This window comes from Podarcis erhardii, assembly GCF_964252035.2.
Source record: "Podarcis erhardii genome assembly, chromosome: 17".
NCBI lineage: Eukaryota > Metazoa > Chordata > Lepidosauria > Squamata > Lacertidae > Podarcis > Podarcis erhardii.
The window spans coordinates 8,314,244-8,320,791 of record NC_138515.1 but is presented as its reverse complement, the minus strand read 5'-3'; the positions used below and the strand labels follow the sequence as shown (position 1 = coordinate 8,320,791).

The following is a 6,548-nucleotide window of genomic DNA, read 5'->3' as shown; positions in this document are numbered from 1 at the left end:
TCAGGATCTGTCCTTCCAGTGAGCACTCAGGGCTGATTTCCTTCAGAATGGATAGGTTTGATCTTCTTGCAGTCCATGGGACTCTCAAGAGTCTCCTCCAGCACCATAATTCAAAAGCATCAATTCTTTGGCGATCAGCCTTCTTTATGGTCCAGCTCTCACTTCCATACATCACTACTGGGAAAACCATAGCTTTCCTTGCTCCTTGCTTTTGGGCAGCTGGGGATCACCTGGTCAGCTACATTCCTGCCCCCCCCCCCCATAGTGGGTACCTGAACCCTGCCTCTTAGTCCCCACTCGTGCCTTTTCCATCCACTAGGCACTACTTCCCTTGTTTAAAGTGTGGTGTGAACTTCAATTAGTGCCAGCGCCTTCCTTCCCATGGAAGCGCAGGTTGCAGCCACAGCAAAGGTGGCATTTTTCCATTTCCATAAAGGATATTAATTAGGATTAATATTAAGGAGTTGGTCCCTTACCTTTCTCGCCCTGATCTGGCCACAGTGATCCATGCGACGGTCACCTCCAGGCTTGATTATTGTAACTCGCTGTGTGTGGGGCTGCTCTTGAAGCTGACCCAGAAACTCAAGCGGGTGCAGAATGCCGCGGCGAGGCTCCTTACAGGGTCCTTGCCACGGGATCACATTCATCCCGTGCTTTACCAACTGCACTGGCTCCCGGTGGAGTACTTGGTCAGGTTTAAGGTGCTGGTTTTGACCTTTAAAGCCCTATGCAGCCTAGGACCCACGTACCTACGGGACCGCCTCTCCTCGTATGCCCCACAGAGGACCTTAAGGTCCACAAATGACAACATTTTGGAGGCCTAGTTGGAGATTGGTCTCAACTAGGGCCAGGGCCTTTTCAGTACTGGCCCCGACGTGGTGGAAGGCTCTGTCACAAAAGACTAGGGCCTGCGGGACTTGACATCTTTCCGCAGGGCCTGCAAGACAGAGCCATTTCCGCCTGGCCTTTAGTTTGGACTCAGCCTGACCCTTATGTTTCCCTCCCCTTATGGTTTTGATCTATGGGCTACTTTTTAAATGAGACTGCATTTTAAACTGCATTTTAACCTGTATTTTAAATTGGTTTTTCCCTCCTACAGTTTTTACTGTAATTTTACTGGTGTTAGCTGCCCTGAGCCTGTCTCTAACTGGGGAGGGCGGGGTATAAATAAAATTTATTATTATTATTATTATTATTATTAAGGCTGAACGATCCAATGTTGGAGCCAAGGCTACAGCAAGAGAAGAAGGCTACTCGTTAGTCAAGTTATCTTGTTTTCCTTAAGTGCCGTTGCATTGAAAATGAGCTCGAACCAGCTTACTATTTTTAGCTTTCTGCGCTTGTCTGAACAGCGGAAAGGCAGGATCTGAGTTAAGCAACTGCCTTTCAATGCACAAAGGCGTCCTTGCGTGGGTTGCTCCCCTTGTTTACTCTGGGAAATAGGACTATGCTAGTTGGCTGAGGAACATAGGAAGTTTCCTGATACTGAGTCACACCAGAGGCTCATTTAACTCAGTATTGTTTGCACGGACAGGTACAGCTCTTGCGGGGGGGGGGGGTTCAGGCAGGAGTCTTTCCTAGCCCTACGTGGAGATAACCCTCCTCTAGAGGTGCAGAGGGTAGTAACCACAAGAACGGGGCCTTCTCTGCAGTGGCTCCCCGTCTGTGGAATGCGTTCCCCAGGGAAGTTCGCCTGGCACCTTCATTACACACCTTTAGGTGCCAGGCAAAAACATTTCTTTTTAACCAGGCCCTTGGTTGATCTTATTGACATCCAACACCCTTTTAGAATGTGGCTCTTTTCGGGGTTGGGTTGTTGTTTTTATTCTGATTATATATGTTGTGATCTTTTCTGTGAACCACCCTGAGTCCTCCGGGTATAGGGCAGTAAGGTAAAGGGACCCCTGACCATTAGGTCCAGTTGTGGACGAGTCTGGAGTTGCAACGCTCATCTCAGTTTACTGGCTGAGGGAGCCGGTGTACAGCTTCTGGTTCATGTGGCCAGCATGACTAAGCCACTTCTGGCGAACCAGAGCAGTGCACAGAAACGCCGTTTACCTTCCCACCGGAGTGGTACCTATTTATCTACTTGCACTTTGACGTGCTTTTGAACTGCTAGGTTGGCAGGAGCAGGGACTGAGCAATGGGAGCTCACCCCGTCGTGGGGATTCGAACCGCCAAACTTCCAATCGGCAAGCCCAAGAGACTCAGTGGTTTAACCCATAGCACCACCCGTGTCCCTATAGGGCAGTATATAGACTCAATTAAGAAGAAGAAGAAGGATGGAACCTGAGACTTCTGCACTCAAAGCAAATGCTTTCCTTAACAACATAAGCAGAGCATGCTGGAATCAGGCCAGTGGACCATCTAGTGCAGACAATCCTTTGTGTGGGGGTTATGTTCCAGACCCCCATGTGGCATAGCACGCACAGGCGTACCCTGCCCTTTTTTGTGTGACGTCCTTATGACATTTGGGGGCTACTTCCAGGTTAGGTGCTGTGTGTGTGTGTGCATCATTGTGCATCATTCAGGCACGTCTAAATCAGTTGTTGCCTGTACAGTGGTACCTCTGGTTAAGAACTTAATTCGTTCCGGAGGTCTGTTTTTAACCTGAAACTGTTCTTAACCTGAGGTACCACTTTAGCTAATGGGGCCTCCTGCTGCCGCCTCACGATTTCTGTTCTCATCCTGAAGCAAAGTTTAACCCGAGGTACTATTTCTGTGTTAGCGGAGTCTGTAACCTGAAGCGTCTATAACCTGAAGTGTCTGCAACCTGAGGTACCACTGTACAACAACTAGTGGCCAACTAGAAGCCTGTGGGAAACTCTGCTGGGTTCTTTTGAAGGTGTTGCTGCTTTTTTCATTCCGTTCTATTTTCAGATTTCCCAGAAGGGTCTTCTAAACGGGCCATTTTGCTTTTCCCCTTGGACTTAGCAGTGTCAAAAGCTTTTCCTGTCTCCAGCCTGCAGTCAATTGGCTATGCTTTGCTGCGATACTTGGGAATGCTCATTGGGGCAAACTTTGCAATCCCCCAAGTTCTCTCCAGGCCTTCTGAGTACCCCATAATATCCTATCCGTCATAGGAGAATCCACATCCCAAACCACGGATAAGCTGTAGGGTGGAATCTACCTTCCCCAAATATCCTTGGAACATATTTTTTTAACCTTTATGTCATTATTTCTGCTTCAGAGAAGGATTTTCTGCTCTACTTAAAGCGTGGTCTGATTCTTCTTCCCTTTGGTTATTTTTTCACACTTTTGTCCTCTCAGCCTCTTTTGATTGTGCTTAAAATTTAGCAGCCTTGGGATCTATTCTGATGTTGAGTACAGTGGTACCTCGGGTTAAGAACTTAATTCGTTCTGGAGGCCTGTTCTTAACCTGAAACTGTTCTTAACCTGAAGCACCACTTTAGCTAATGGGGCCTCCTGCTGCCGCCGCACCGCCAGAGCCCGATTTTTGTTCTTATCCTGAAGCAAAGTTCTTAACCTGAAGCACTATTTCTGGGTTAGCGGAGTATGTAACCTGAAGCGTATGTAGCCTGAGGTACCACTGTATCTCTCTTGATGGCTTCTGCCCCTGGACCCCACCCTACAAAGGATTTTCCCCTCACCTCTTTGAGTCACGATGAGTCAGGCTGTTTCTAAGAAGCTGGATTACAAAAAGATTTCTGCTGTTATCCTTATCTTGCCTTTCCACTTCATATGAGCTCATCCACACTTTTTGCTTGACCCACATTTTGATCGCATCGTGTACCAATTAATTCCCCCCGGGCCTGAGAGCTTTTCTCATTGTTCTGCAGCTGTGTTTTTGTCAAAGTCCCCTCTCACCCACTGAACTGAAACTCCGTTGAAGTAAAACCTCGCTTTGGATGCTCTGCTCATCTGACAAGGTCCGATTCAGCGGGTAGGATCGGATTTTGGCAAGGCACAGCCGCCGAGCCATGAGAAAAGCTTGCGCACAGATGGCTTCTTCCTTGCAGAGGAGGAGGTGTTTTTTTGGGGGGGGGGGACAAATTAAGTAATGCACATCAGGTAAAGACTCCCCCTCCCACCTCTCTGGTGTCTACAGCAACATAAAAATGTGACTTGAAATGCAGCAAAGGGGCTACTAATGTGTCAGAGGTGGTGACTGGTCAACATGCATTGGAGTCACACACCAACTTGCCTCCCATTTCAAAGCTCTGCTGGTGACGTCAGTCAGGGATCTGTCCTGGAAGAGAGAGAGAGAGAGAGAGAGAGAGAGAGTGTGTGTGTGTGTGTGTGTGTGTGTGAATGAATGAATGTGCAGCACAACCAGGCAGGTTCCCCCAGTGGCAGTAGGGATGCCAAGGGGCCCTTCTATCTATCTATCTATCATCTATCTATCTATCTATTTATTTATCTATCTATCTATCTGTCTGTCTGTCTGTCTATCTGTCTATCTATCTATCTATCTATCTATCTATCTATCTATCTATCATCTATCTATCTATCTATCTATCTACACACACTTTGATTTTTAAAAGTACAGTCAGACCTTGGGTTACAGCCGCTTCAGGTTGCATTTTTTCGGGTTACGGACCACCGAAACCCGGAAGTGCAGGAACGGGTTACTTCTGGATTCCTGCGGTCGTGCATGCGCAGAAGCGCCGAATAGCAACCCATGCGCAGACATGCAGACACGGGGTGTGAATGCTGCAGGTTGCAAACATGCATCCCGCATGGATCATGTCCGCAACCTGAGCGTCCACTGTATATACATACAACAAAAAGCAATTCTGAATCCAAATGTTGAGATTGCTCTGAAGCTCATGACTCCCCCCCCCCCCATCCCTTCCATGGGTCCTCACAGTATTTTTTTTACAATTGCATATCCATACTTATCCAAATTTTTAATCCTTCTAAATTATCCATACTTTCCATTACTTTATAAGCGTGGTAAAAGTCCTGCTAACATTTTAACCTGTTTATAGCGGTCTCGTAAATACATTATAAACTTCCCATTCCTCCTTAAAGTTTTTGTCTTCTCAGTTTCTGAGCTTCCCAGTTAATTTTGCCATTTTGGCATAGTCCATCAACTTGGTTTGCCGTTCTTTTCTGTTCGGGGTTAGTTTCTTTCTTCCGCCAATGGGCCCTTCTGATCCCCAAGGAAACAGTACTGATCCCTCTGGCAACCTCTCCCTAACTCGGTTCCATGTGTTGCTCTTAAAAACAACAAACTCAAATACTTTCCCAGATCGGAGTCAAGAGAATTGGATCATTAACCACGTTCCCTAAGACAGAGTCCAGCTGGCCGCAGAGGGTGTATTCAGAGGGTGATTCCTGCTTCTGAGGCATGATTTTTTTTATTTTTTATTTTTTGCTAAAGTGCTAAAATGAGGTAAAGGTAAAGGGACTCCTGACCATTAGGTCCAGTCGCGGACGACTCTGGGGTTGCTGCGCTCATCTCGCTTTATTGGCCGAGGGAGCCGGCGTACAGCTTCCAGGTCATGTGGCCAGCATGACTAAGCCGCTTCTGGCAAACCAGAGCAGCACACAGAAATGCCGTTTACCTTCCCACCGGAGCGGTACCTATTTATCTACTTGCACTTTGATGTGCTTTTGAACTGCCAGGGTGGCAGGAGCAGGGACCGAGCAACGGGAACTCACCCTGTTGCGGGGATTCGAACTGCCAACCTTCTGATCGGCAAGCCCTATTAAAGCCTTGTTGTTGAGAGTTCAGAAGATGAAGGTGCTTTTCATACCAACTTAATTCGCAGTGCCTGGCTGAATTACGGTTTTCACTCTGGGGTAATTAAACCTTGGAGTTTACTGTTCGGTTCGACACAAATGTGCTAGCTTGACAATGTGAAGATTCGGCACTTGCTCTTGGTACACGCCTGGTAAGTAAGCCAGGCTCGGTCAGCTGGTGCCTTAACTTTCCCATCTGTAAAATAGGAAGAAATTCCCAAGCAGGGCTCGACCATTTAGGGCAAGAGAAGAGGGCAACCCGTAGCTATTGGAAGTTACTTTTCAACAGCAGAGCGAAAGAGGCCAACACAATTGCAAGTACAGGCTGGTCGCAGACACGGGGAATCGAATGGATTTCAGCGAACCCGTCTAGGTTGCTCCTCTTGCCCTTCTGACCCAGAGCGGACACAGGCAGCATTTCAATGAATTCTCCCCCTTGAAATATCCTCTCTCTCCCCTCTCTCCTCCCTCTGTGTGTGTGCGCGTGAATGCATGTGTATATGTGTGTCGCTCCCCCCTCTCTCCTCTCCTCTCCCTGGAAGGGCTCCAGCTGCTAACACGAAACAACGTTTTAATCCAGCAGTCCAGCTTCTAATTGGGATATTGGCATGATCAGCATGGATTCCCTGCTGCATCCTGCAGACCCTTGAAATTGCTTAGGAGAGGAGGAAGAGAGCAAGGAGGAGAAGAGATTGGATGTGGGCCGAGGAAGCCATGGCTGCTGCCTAAAAAATACACAACACTCGCTGACATACAGAAGGTGAGAGAAGCAGTGGCTGGGCTGTGGGGCTGATGTGATGGCGGGGGGGCTGGGGGGGGCAGAGTCTCACTTCATTCTG

At 47.9% G+C, this 6,548-nt stretch overlaps 1 protein-coding gene across 4 annotated transcripts in view; it reads left to right on the top strand.

The window, feature by feature from the left end:
* The first annotated feature begins 5,699 nt into the window (after positions 1-5,699).
* The window catches only part of PLPPR2 (phospholipid phosphatase related 2), a 40,950-nt gene continuing 40,101 nt past the window's right edge, over positions 5,700-6,548 (top strand). The window contains exon 1 of one of the 4 annotated variants that reach the window (XM_081845415.1): positions 5,700-6,469. The gene's annotated coding sequence lies outside the window, so the exon portion shown is untranslated. The remainder of the gene's footprint in view (positions 6,470-6,548) is intronic. The other 3 variants (XM_081845414.1, XM_081845416.1, XM_081845413.1) reach the window with 3 other exon arrangements.